General features: G+C 45.8%; 1 long non-coding RNA gene across 1 annotated transcript in view; it reads left to right on the top strand.

The window, feature by feature from the left end:
- LOC123516927 overlaps positions 1–8,886 on the top strand; it is a 119,577-nt gene extending 110,691 nt beyond the window's left edge. The window contains exon 4 of the long non-coding RNA XR_006678341.1: positions 8,832–8,886. This is a non-coding gene — a long non-coding RNA (uncharacterized LOC123516927). The remainder of the gene's footprint in view (positions 1–8,831) is intronic.
- The last annotated feature ends 4,917 nt before the right edge of the window (positions 8,887–13,803 follow it).

The raw sequence follows: 13,803 nt of genomic DNA, 5'->3' as shown, positions 1-13,803 counted from the left end.
ACATGCATGACTGGGCGAGTTTATATTTGAGGTGTGGAGGAAGATCGATACTTTTTTAGCGCGTCCTTAAGAGCCCCTGTGATGCTGTTATCGCGAGGGAGAGATTCGAGCGTTCCCAGCAGTGTTTTGTGTAAGGTCTTGCTCGTGTGCATCAGAGGGTGTCCAGGAAAAGCTGGACATAACAAAAACTCTGGTTGGGTTTCACTGAGGAACCCGACTCGTTGCTATGGACACAGGCTCAGTATTGTCCACCAAACAGTCTCTTCTCCCCGAAGCTACGTGCAGCAACACCATCAAAAGTGCAGAGCTGGCAGCGCCCCACCTCTCAGGGAGTCAGTAGGGGGGGATCTGGTTTCGATTCTTTTTCAGAACTTGAGTCCGTAACCCGTGTGCGCACTGCCATTGGTCAGCCCGGGTTATAGGACTGGGCCGGGAGTCGCAAAAATCTTTACCAACAAAGGGGACGCTAGAAATTGTGTCGGACATTTTATACTTGTGTGTTGGGGCGACTTCGCCCTCCTGTGTCCGGCGGTGGCAGCCAAAAACACTCTAAATATTGTTGATTTCCACTCCGCTGTTTTCTATCAAAGAATTTGCTTGGAAAGAGCAAAAGATGATCATCGTTCCTGAGTTCGTTATTGTTCCTGACTTCTCCCACTTGCCGGATGTGAGTTGTGTTAAGGGTCGGCCAGAAAAGGACTTGGGAAATAACAGTCCTTTGCTGCAGCTGAAGGAGGGATATGAAAGTGCTAAAACTTGTCCACCAGTACTGTATTTACGCACTGTATTTCCTTACCTTGCTGCTCAGTGAAGACAACAAATGTACGCAGCTGTCACAAACACAAACAAAAGATGCAGGAATATAACGAATATGTGACATGATCAGGATTTTAAGAACAGAACAAAACACTTGTTTCAAAAAAGCTATTCAAACTAGACAAATAGATACCACTCCTGAAGGCAGCGAGACGCATCTTGTGCAATACATGTTAAGCTCTTTGTTGAGTAAGTGTGCTGGCCTCGGGAACACCTTAATCAGACAACAGTGGACGCTTGGTACAAAGGTTCTTTTCTTTTTTCTTTACCCAAAAGACAATTTATGGAAGATAGATACACATGTCTCTCGCCTGTCACAAGCCTCCCTAGACGGTGCTACGGAAATAGTGGCCACATGAGAGGAAAAAAGAAGTTTCTTGGATGGAAATTTTCTTACACTCCATGGATAACGGACAGACAGACGGTATTGGCTTTTGTGACGGAGCATCCTGTTGGCTACGGTGACAGTGGCGGCGTGGAGGCCCATAGAGTAAGGATGGGATAAGCGTCACAGAGAAGACTGGGGATTTCATTCAGCCGGTGTGTTCATTGTTATGTTTCGTCCGGCCAGCCACTCCTAGAAATGGATGAGTTAATAAGGCCTCCACAAGGACTCTTTGTATACCAGTGAGCAGCATGAGTGTCTGTCAACCAGTTATCAATGTCGTCTGATTTCACACTACCGGGTTAATAAAATATATATTGTAATTTCCTTTGTGCAATTGTTTTCACACAAATTTTGTCTTCATTAAAAAATAGAAAAACAGATAAAGTCCTAATTTATTCCTAAAACTGGCTGTATATATGCATGGGAAGGAATAAGAGAAATACACAAATTCATCACACAATCATAAGGGCAGGATGCGCAGGATCTCATTACTGAGGATCACACAGGCACTCACCAGAGCTGTCTTTATTTCCACCAGTTCGGAGTTCGGAGGATGGCATTGGCAGGAAGGAAACAGAGTGTGTTCCTCCAGTGTTTCCACCAGCTGTGGGTTCTTGTCGCGCCGCGGGGGACAGGAAGGAGGGGCGCTGAGAGGGAACAGGGAAGACAAGGGGCCAAGGGAGAGGAGGGACGCAGACTCACACGAACACTACCCTGGAAGGAAGAAAAATCTCTTGGCCATCAAGGGTGGAAAGAAATAGGGTGGGACAAGGGAGAGCGTGGGTCGCACGAGGTCATCCAGGGGGTGACGCATGGGGCGGCGGGACGCTCACTGACACCCTGATCCACCGGACGATTATTTCGGGGACGGCGGCTAAGGGGGCCGCTTACCCCTCCCCACAAGGGCGAGGAAATGGGGACGGAGCGGAGATTACTGCTACAAATGGAAGGAAAAAGAGGGCGTGGAAGAGACTAGAGGCAGACAAGAAACTCCCGTAAGAGATAATGGGGTTGGCCACGAAGGGAGAGTGTTGGACGGAGGTGTCGTGTTGTCCTTTACTGTTTCCAAGAAAGATATACGTGAAGGATCTTTCCTGCACTCTGCTCCCATACCACAGCTTGTCTCCGCTAGGCCAGTTCTCGGTGTTGACTCTCCGTCTGGTGGTTGGCGTCACAGCGCTTAATAATCACAATAAGTAATGTTCCTGGAATGCATTACACCTACCAACCACAAGCTGCCGCGCCGCTGGGCTCAGGCAGACCAACAACTGCACCAAGGTAGGAAGAGGAATCGCCTCGCGCCCCGTGGAGTTGCTCCGCGTTGTAAATGATCAGCACATAAACGGGGCGACAACAGTTCCGGCGTGGTGAATGCCAGCAATCTACGGCAGAAAAAATGCTGGCCGACCCGAGTAAACGACTTCATAAGTTAAAACATCAGGCAACCGGACGAGTCATTCCCGCCAAAAATTGAGTAAATAAGAGGCGTCGTTAAGATAGGCCCATAAATTGTAGTGTGTCGCGGTAAAAAAGTACCCGCCATTACGGCTGACACTGGATGACCGGGGCATCATTTTCCTTCGCCTCTCTCCGACCGCCGGGACAAATTTCACTGAATTTCGTTTCGTTTTATTGCCGAGTCTCATTGGAAGACACGACGGAGGGATGGCTCATGCTTGTGGGTTGCAGTGGAAGAGTTTCAGTCATGTGTAGTGTGAGTGCAGGCAGAAGGGCGGCGGCGTGCCCTGGGTGGAGGGAGGGAGGCAATTAAGGCTCGCCCAGGAGGGTCTTCAACGCGACTCATCCCCGACCACTGGCAGCCTTCACGCCTTCATCTGTGTGTGTGTGTGTGTGTGTGTGTGTGTGTGTGTTTGTGTGAGTACATGTGAGCTACCCTTGTCTGCGTGTGCGAGTTTCCTCTTTGTTTTCCGCTGACGGAGTGAGGCGGTGACCACACTAGGAGAAAAACAGCTACAAGAAAGTGACAAATTAATAGCGTTGTGAAAAATTAATGAATTGTACCCCATACCAAAAATTTTATTACCACATAGGCTGGTGTATATTTTTCAATAGAAGAAATGTGTATGTGTGTGTGTGTGTGTGTGTGTGTGTGTGTGTGTGTGTGTGTGTGTGTGTGTGTGTGTGTGTGTGTGCGTGTGTGTGTGCCTGCAAGTGTCTGGGCTTGTTGTAGTGATTAGGTTTATGTACACAGCCATCACTGCACAACACTGAAATATTGAACGGAGTAGGAAGCAAGGAAGTCCTGAAAAATATCCCGTAACACAAATTCCTTCATCTCGTATCGTAAATCAATAATTAGATAGGCCGGAAATTCATTGGCTCTCTATGGACAATACTCCTTTACGCTGAGGTCGTCTGCGAGAAGGAAACGTTACAGTCAAGAGGACAGAACATGAACAATTTCTTTCTGTTTATCTCGTGAGGCATAATAATTGAATATAAAACGTGTGCAGCAAGAAAGTGAACTCCTTATCCACCTATCACTATCACTTCTTTTGCACTACAAGACTATCTGATCTCCTCACGTGGCTTGCGAAAAGTGCGTCCCTTTTAACTCAGGGAAATAAACCTTGAATTCTTTTTAGCAACCTCAAAAAAAAGTGATTGAAAAGAAGAGGTTTTTACAATTTGTAGTGAGTTTAACCCCTTCAATGCTGGGACACATTTTTCCCTTGAGATTTATGCACTATTAAACTATGTTATTGACATTAGGAAGGGTCTATTAAGGTCAGAAGATTAATGGCCTTAGTCTTCACTATTCTAATCCTCCACATGAGTCTCAGAAGGTGTTTAACATCACCAGATAGTAAGCAGAATTAATATGGAAACGAGTCATGGTACTGAAGGGGTTAATGATTAGAGATGGCTGTAGAGGAAATGATGATGTCTCAGCGTGATTAGTGATAAAGGAGAGGTGTACTAAATAATAGCAAAAGGTTTAAATCATCAATAGTTAATATGTCACACTGAATTTTATGCCGCGGGTATTTCCAGAAGGACAGTACTCGTCTTGCTGGGACAAATTCAGTTAATAAATCAATTAATCCTGAGTCATTGGGTTGCTGTGTCGCCGGTCCAAGCTGCCCACACTTACCATCACTGCCCTTAACCTTCCCTGTAAATAGAGCTACTCATTCAACGCTTATATTTCAACGTCTTCTGCTCAAGCTTTGAAAAAAAATATCCTGGTGCAAGTTTAGATTACGATATTTCTAAAGACTTCACACATGAAAATAAAAAAAAATCCAGTTAAGTTTGGTGTTTGTTGTTTTTATTTCGGCATAATAAAAGCGACATTCCTTACTCAATTAATGTGAACACTGGTGGAGAGGCGAACCTGATGTCTGAGTGTACGAAGTCTTAACTAGTGGACGCTCCTTGAATTGCTAAACATAGAAGACTCCTAGATAAGATAAGTCGATGGATACATGAGTTTACTAGGTATGTGGAGTAGGACATTCCTGCAGAGGTGGAGTGTATCAGGTATTAGTTGTTAGAAGAGAAGACTGGTGGAGTAGAGAGGGATGAATACTGTGTTTACCTCAGTCCAAAGTTGCCGCTGCTTCTTTATGAGCTCAATTTGTCTCTGGAGATGCCAAGGTGAAGCGACTCTGAAAACGTGAAGTGAAGAGTGTTTGGTGTCCTTTTCAAGAAACTGAGGTTCGCTGCCCAGTCAAGAAGTAATATTCTGTGGATCAGGTTTAGGTTACATATTTGACAAGGATCGGGTATAAAATTAACTTCAGAAATAAGAAAAATAGTGAAAAGGCAAGGCTTTGTTTACCTGTGAATGTCATGGAGCATTTTGTCTTAGCTCACCTCTAGTCTTTGTGAAATATGCTGCATCTTTACACTTCCATTAGGCGTAGTTTATATTGCATTACCGTTATCTTTGTTTAGAGTTTGCTTCACCATTACATTGATCTATAGACATATGGTGTTTGGTGCCTTATCACACCATTAACCCCTTCAGTACTGGGACGCATATTTACCATAAGTTTGGGTGTGATTAGACAATTTTTTTTGCACTAAGAAGGGTCTATGGAGGTCAGAAGATTAATAGCCAGAGTCTTCACTATTTCAATCCCTACATAAGTTTCTGAAGATGTATAAAATCACTATATAGTCAGCAGAATGAATATGAAAACGCGTCATAGCACTGAAGGAATTAAGTAGGCTCAAGTTTCATCGTTCCACCGTCAGTAGGGAATATGCTGCACGTCTACACCTTCACCTAGACTATGCTGCCCCGTGACTCATTTTACTTCAGGAATTGATCTCTCAGTGAGACTTCTTGTATGGATTTTTGTTGCCTTGACCACCACTTCTCTCGCATCAAGAGAAAAATGCCGCCACTTAGACTATGTTGCCTCATTGTACTTGTATGCTGCCACTAAAGCCATGCTGACCCTTTGTCCTGCAGTTCAAGCTTATGCTGCGCCGTTCCGTTTTGTCACTAAGACCTGTTTTCGCTGAAGAATGTTAATCTCTTCAGTACCAGGACGTGTTTTCATATCTATTCTCTTTACTATTTTGGTGATTTTATACAGCTTCAGAAATTTATGTTGGGTTTAGAATACTGAAGACTCTGGCTATTAATCTTCTGACCTCCATAGAGCCTTCCTAATGTCAATAAAATGGTCTTATCACACCCAAAAAAATCAAGGTAAAAAAATGTGTCCAGTACTGAAGGGGTTAAAGTGCATTATACTTTGTGGCAGCCATCGGGAAAAATATTTAGAAGTTGTAGTCAAAAACCCGTCACCTCCCCACTTGTGCCTCGCCGCTGCCCCCTCCCGTCCCCTCCCTTCCTTTCTCCTCCCCAAGCCCCACCCGAGCCCACGCGGCGCCTCTAAATCTCTGAACTCTTAATTTATGGAGTGGGCAACATTACTGATAAATGGCTGATGGTTATAATTAGAATTAATAACTTGAGCACGGCTGGACGCGATAATAGAGACCCGCACCACTTAGATCGACCCACCTGTTGACCTCCACCAGCCCAACCTGACCCGACACCACCACCACCATCACATCCACCACTACCACCACCACCACCACCACCACCACCACCACCACCACCAACAACAACAACAACAACAACAACAACAACAACAACAACACCTCCACTTCCAGCAACAGCACCACCACCATCACGACCACCACCACCACCACTACCTCCACCACCACCTATCACCACCATCATCATCACTTCCAACACCATCACCACCACCACCACCACCACCACCACACTACCACCACCACCACCACCACCACTACCACCACCACTACTACCACCATTACCATTATAACCGCTATCACAATCACCACCACCAACAACAACACCCGCACCACCACCACCACCGCCACCACCACCACCACCACCACCATCACCACCACTCACGGACGCTGCTAAAGTCGGTAATGAAAAGGTGTGAGCGTGAGTGAGCGACGGTGAGAGTGGTGGTGGTGGGAGAAGGGAAGGAGGAGAGGGGGAAGCGCTGGAGCTGCACGGAACGAAGAAATAAGGTGACGTGCATAAAGTACTGGGATAAGTAACAGACGTGTATTTCTTAAGGGCAGGGTAGTGCATGCAATCTTACGTATAATATTTGAGAGAGGGCGGTGATGGTTAAGTAAGGGTGTGGGTGTACAGAGATGGGGAGTTAAATGATGTGGCATAAACCCATCAAATATTTTAATACGATATGCAATTTTTAAGGCAAAGTGATTTTCTGCAGATGAAAAAATTCAATTTATGATGTACAAGAAATGGAATTAATCCCGGAAACAACTATAGTACTAAATCTAAGAACACCAACATATAGATTAGTACAGTTGTGTAAGACTCCTGGACCGTTGTGTTGATCTCTTATTTGCATGTTAAAGAAGCGGGTTGGTGTTGAGGAGTTTGGCTTGAAGCATCGAGGAGGAGAATCACACAAGGATGGACGGATGTATAAATATTCACCTTGAATATGCATGCAGACCCGCATTAAGAAAACAGCTCAGCATGAATATCTTGAATAAATTGTCACGTAAAACTGAGCATTCATCATAAAGTGTCGGGGCGGGAGGAGCCTGAACTCCCTGCAGCTAAACTCCACATTAAGTCCATCTAAGTAAACACTTGTAATTACTGCGGCTCTGACAGTTATGAGTGTGTATAACCCTCGGAGAACATCAGGTCTGTCCCGGCGGTCAAGGGGGTGAAGCAGAGCACGACGAAGCACCACTAAAAGAAGCTCATCCATAAGGGGCGGGTTGAGGGGTCCGCCGCGGTGGCTGGCCCGCAGGTTTACTGCCGCGCCCGACGACTGCACCTTCCGCGCCCCGCCGCCGCCATCGCCTGGCAGAACAGCTGCGCCCTTCCTCCCCTTCACCAGCTCCGGGAGATGGCCATTCTGGATTCAGGAAGGGATTCTTGGGCGTGTGCTGCTCCGGACGCTCGGTGTGTCAGGAAATATTGCAGCGTTTGTTTCTGCGGAGTTCTATGTTATTATTATTATTTTTTTTTTATTCTAGTCACTCTCTAAGAAATGCAAGTGTGGACGTTCTTTTATTTTGTGTGAACGGACTCGGCAAAGTTGATTCATGTTTCTTTTCTCACCTGTTTGCTGGCCAGCTTTACCTGTGTAAATCAGTCTCTCTTTATAAGTGATCATTGCCCCCGAAATGCTAGCCAGGAAAATTACCCGAGGGCGTCCCCCTCTTATTCCCCACTTGAATCCACATGTCGCGCGAGCCGAGCCATCACTGTCGTCGCCTCGGCCTCCTCAAGGTGCGTGATGGGCCCTGAAGCGTGTTGTGCCTCGCCTCCTCCCTTATTTCCGCCAGAAGCAAGGCCGTCTATGTTACCTAAACAAAAACAATAAGCCTTTGCCGAGTCCCTTCGTTGCCAACACTCTCTCGACACCTCACCAGCACCTCCTCAACCCCTGCCGGCCACCTCGCCGCCCTGCCTTCCCCGCCTCAACACCCTCGCCGCACCTTCACTGCCCTAGGAACACCGCGCGAGATACTAATTGCGCCTTTCCCTGCTCTCCCTCCCTCCATCCTATTAACGTTCAGTACTCGGGAAGACTCACTTAATAGCTTACGACAGCCTGCAGGTACCCATAGCCATTGATGCACTTTAGCATTATCGCTTCCTTCGTAATGGGAGAGCGGCGCTAAGCGATCCAGTGAGACGTGCAATTGTTATGATCAAACTTGTCTTTTTGATCCGAGAATAACCGAGCAGCGTCCCCAGTGCTTTGGGAGATATTGTCCATAGAGGCAGGAATCCACGGCGCGGGATGCGAGGGTTGTGTTTTGCGAGGGCGTTTTATTTTCCTCTATGTGGTTTTAAAGGCGATTTGTCACTTGAGTTAACCATTTCAGTACTGAGACGCATTTTTACCATGTGTTTTGTGTATATTAGACAATTTTGTTGACATTAGCAAGGGTCTAGAGTGGTTACAAGATTAATGACCAGAGTGTTCCCTATTCTAATCTCCAAATAAATTTGTGCAGCTGTATAAAATCACTAAATAGTCACCAAAATTAATATGGAAATACATCATGGCACTAAAGAGGTTGATATTGAACTTTCTCTCTCTTTCAGACCATCGACTTACCTGAAGGTCTGGCCTTCAGGCACACGACAGTAGCGCCTCCTTGTAAGTACTCCTGATATATTAATGCATCAACCCCTTCAGGTACTTATTCTCCCCACAGGCCTTACCCTTATTATCTCTGTGTAAGTTCTTCGCTCTTAACATGTCAAGCCATGAAACAACTCATATCATAATGGCGTAATGCATCAGTTCCGCTCCGTGCGTTCGCCGGCCCATAAGACATCACTTAAGTACAGCGCCTATAATGAATCAGCTCCCTTAAGTAAGTTGGCGCTCCTCTAATATATCAACCCATATAAGTGTTCCCTTCACAAAGTGTCAACCCCAGCTAAGTACTTCCTTCACAATATATCAAGCGTTCCTTCAATAGTTTATCAAGCCACCAGTCCTAAGTGCCCCCGCGATGCATCTTCCCGCCCATTAACCTTGTCTAGTACGGAGGTCTCGGCCGCACTTCGTCACGTGTGTCAAGGCAACCAGTACTACCTGAAGGGGCGGGACGTGGGGTTCTAGACGAAGAAGGTATTTACAAGTTGCGCCCTTCTTAGTTATTTTTTTTCTTAATGGAGATACTTTAGGTTTACTTTTTTTTTTTTTTACTTTGATGTGTTATAATTACTAAGTGTCTGTTGATGGTACCATTACCTCCGCCTTTCTCAGCACGGCACTCAAATTTTTCTGAGCTTTTCCTTAATTCCTCACTTATTGCATGATCATTTTACCATTCCCTTTTCTCTTAAGTCTCCTTTTTTGTTCTTGTCGTCTTCTTCCTTACACAATCTCCCCCAGTCTCTTTTTTTTTTCTAGTTCTCCTCTTTCTCCTTAAACTACTTCCTTTCACCCACCATCTTACCTTACTCTTCTCACTACTTTTCTTCCTTGACCTTTCTCTTATGACCCCTTCCCTGCCGCCCCTGAGCGCTTCCTCGTCATCACGTGGAGGGATCGGTACCGTTTCTTCGCGGCACGAGGCAGGGAGGCAGGGAGGGCCGCCACCAGTCATGCAGGGAGAGGGAGAGGGAGGGGAACGTGCTCTATTTTGCTAGTTTATCAGATATGAAGGGCTTTTTTTTAACAAGGGTCGCGTTTTCTTTTGCATTGATATCAGTATTGGTATTATTAACTTGGTATTTTACATGATGCTATTTCCCCAGTGTATTATTGGCATTGATGTTCTAAGTGTGCTATCGAGTCGTGAGTTATCATTGCCTCGTTTCTTAGTCTGAAATGTCTTCGTGTCTTGAATGGCTTGTTACACTTTATCACGCCTGCCTGTTTGTCATGTAAGGTTTATGGACATCTGCTTAGCTTGAATGGCAAACTTTATAGTCTTAGTGTCTTGTGTGTGTTTGTGTGTGTGTGTGTGTGTGTGTGTGTGTGTTATCACGTCTGTCCTTTCCTTTTCATTTTCATCCAAATTTTCTGGGCTCCGCCGTATCTTCTCTTTACTGCCCTTAATCTCACACCCCAGCAGCCGCCCTCCTTTCTCTCCGGCGTGAGTGATGGTTCCCTCCGACAAGTCACCCTCCCTCCTCCCTCCATCAACAGCTTGACGCACATCGACAACAACACCATCACTCATCTGGCCAGACCTGTCGGGTGTCATAAAGACGACCGTGATGTATGCCCTGAATATTTCCTCCAATCCCTGTCGTAAATATTGGTGGGGCCCGTGTGTTTCGAAGCATGTCATGAGATATGGCGGCCATTTCCTCCCCGTCCCGAAGGAGACTTTAGGCTCGAGGCCGCTTGTGTCTGGCGGCGGCTGGAGGGGCTCAGCAGGACGCCGCGGCACCCGGAGACCAGACGCCCGCGGCAGGTGTGTGTGTGTGTGTGTGTGTGTGTGTGTGTGTGTGTGTGTGTGTGTGTGTGTGTGTGTGTGTGTGTGTGAGTGAGTGTGTTCGCAGCGTGAAGTACTTACTGTAAGAAGCGAGGCAAAGATGAGGTCTTCTCGAATCTTCTCCGTAACGAGGAATGACGTATTTCCCCTCACTTCGCACGCCATCTTCGTCATTCCTTCACTTTCATTCCAGTCGCCAATACTTCAGACTGGATTGATTGTCTCCTCATGCATATCATTAGTGCCTTGTTATTCCTTGTCCTCCCTCATCACCTCCTTCCGTCCGTCCTTCCTCGCCGACTCATTATCTCGCTTAATTTTGTCAGTGGGGACGCTGGCCGACACTGTTTCACGACGCCGCTGAGGAGCCATCGATCATTAGTAATAAATGAGGACAATTTTTCACATTTTGTTTGTGCTGAGAATGTACCGCCGCGTGGCCGACATTAATTACCTCTTCGGGCGACTTGGAGAGAACACGGCTCTCTGTATGGCCACTTTGGGCATTAATCAGCTCGACAATAATAAATACAGAACCTCAGTGGCGGCGAGGTCACGGGCGATAATTAGAACCCGCGCCATCAGTGTCTCCGCGTCGCACTCCATCAGGTCCTTGGTGGAATGCATTGCCACTGACGCTGAAGGGATGGCAGTCTTCATTGTTACTTCACGGCTGTCCCGAGACTGGATATTGGACGTTACTCTCCATTATCGTTAGCACTCAGTGGTTTCGGAGACTCTTCTTTCGGCGAAATAGTCGTTGGTGATACGTAATTGGGCTTGGGAATGTCAATTAAAGGGAAGAACAAACAAATTTCCCTCATAACTGTCCCGGGGAGCATCGGGGTCATACTGCCAATGGAGAAATGACCCTCGCATTACCCACTTCCGCCCGCACCGACAAGTTCATTACTCGGCCGCGGTCTGCAGCCACGCGCCCCTCGCTGCCTCTGCGTCGTCCGCCCGTCACCGCCTGAGTTATAGCTCCCCATACAGTCCGAGTGGGTGACCGACCAGTCATTGTCCAGACCTTATTTATGCAGCTTCGGTTTTCCTGTCACCTCCGAAGGGCCGTCAATGAACCCTACAGCGTGACTTCAGCAGTAGCGTGTCCCTGAGGAAGAGAAGGTGATGGTTGGTTTACTTATGTCATCAATACTGTTCTGTTGTTTACGGAAAGTTTTCACGGGATAAGACGATATCCCAGAAAGTTTTAGTAGTAGTGTCTTGTGTTTTCATCAGTAATAAGTCTTGCGCTGATCCATTGAAGCGATAGTGAATCATAAGTAAAGTTTGGTCGATTTATTGAAGAATGAACTTTCAAGACACACAAACAAGAAGGGATGTCTATATACGTAGTTTTGTGTAACTTTTTAAGGTATTTTTTCGTGTGTACGGAATCCTGAAAGAGATGTATGTGTTTGTCTGTGTGTGTGTGTGTGTGTGTGTGTGTGTGTGTGTGTGTGTGTGTGTGTGTGTGTGTGTGTGTTTATAAGTACTTTTCTAGTATGCTGCGTCTTTGAAATGGAGGAAAGAAGAGAGTAATGGCATTCATGTTGGCGGCAGAACAGGTGTATCCCTCGAGAATGTTAATTATTAGTTACGCGATGTCGTGAGCCGGACCCATTGAGGCGTCTTGTAGAAGGGAGCGCCGCCTGTGCCTCCTCCCAGCAGACGACAGGAGGGAGGAATGAAACGCGTCAGTCTTGCGCTCTGGTACATATGCAGCCCAGGACGTGAAGCATCTAATGGGTGAAAAGGATTAACTTAATCATCTGTATGTCTGCTTGTCCGTGTATTCCTCCTTTCTTTGTTATCTGTGTGTGCGTATGATATTTGTAAGTTATGATGCTTAGTTAGTTAGTTTTATTGGATCATGTCAAGATTCGCTCCCCCTCCACAGCTCTTTCATTCAGTTGACATGACGTGTGAATGAAAATATGATAACCAAACTAACCTAACCTAATTTTAACCTAACGTAACCAATTTAAAGTCAGGGTTATCTGAGGTTAGGTTTATGTTAAAGTTAGGTTAGTTTTGGTTATATTTTCTTTCACACATCATGTCATCTGAGTGCAAGAGCTGCGGAGGGGAAGCAGGAAAACTAAGAAAGCTGGAGGGTTCTTTAATTTTGACATGATCCGTTTTATTAACCAAAATGTTCATGTTTACAGTAAAGTGAAAGCTGCAAAATTCTCCTAGGTCGAAATAAAGAAGTATACTTTTACTAACATAGATGAAAATACTGTCATCTAATTGTTCATTAAGATTAGGCGATGCAAAGTAACAAACATTAGCTACAGACATGTTATTCTGAGGCTGCCTGTGACACATAGGAGGTTAGGAAGTTTGTGAGGTATTGTTGAGACAGTTGGCTATATCTTAACCCCTTCAGTACTGGGAGGCATTTTTATCAAGAGTTTTGGGTATGCTTAAACGATTCTGTTGACATTAGGAGCGGTCTATGGAGGGGTCAGAAGATTAATGGCCAGTCTTCACTATTCTTATCCTCACTTAAATTTTTGAAGCTGCATAAAAAAGCTAAATAGTTAGTAGAATAAATATGAAAATGTGTCATGGTACTGAAACGATTAAAGAAAAATCATGAATAACAGTCTATAGTTGTGTTGGAACGAGCTATAGAGACTTATTGGCTATGATTGCTCCTCTCTTCTGGTAGTGTCCCAAATGTTACAAGGGCAGTGTTTTCGATGCCGCCACGCGTTTTGTATATTGTGACGCTATGAGAGTACTTTAGTATTATTTCATAGGCATATACGTACTACATCTTTCATCCACGTGTTTTGTGGCCTTTTTTCGTAGCTTGTGTGTGTGTGTGTGTGTGTGTGTGTGTGTGTGTGTGTGTGTGTGTGTGTGTGTGTGTGTGTGTGTGTGTGTGTGTGTGTGTGTGTGTGTGTGTGTGTGTGTGTGTGTGTGTGTGTGTGTGTGTGTGTGTGTGTGTGTGTGTGTGTGTGTGTGTGTGTGTGTGTGTGTGTGTGTGTGTGTGTGTGTGTGTGTGTGTGTGTGTGTGTGTGTGTGTGTGTGTGTGTGTGTGTGTGTGTGTAATGCATATATGTAAATCGCAGTTTGTTGCAGCTTCCAGAAGTCGCGTAGACAGT

Source organism: Portunus trituberculatus, chromosome 41 (assembly GCF_017591435.1).
Source record: "Portunus trituberculatus isolate SZX2019 chromosome 41, ASM1759143v1, whole genome shotgun sequence".
Taxonomy (NCBI): Eukaryota; Metazoa; Arthropoda; class Malacostraca; order Decapoda; family Portunidae; genus Portunus; species Portunus trituberculatus.
Note: the sequence above shows the minus strand (reverse complement) of the source record. Positions and strands in the feature narration are given on the sequence as shown.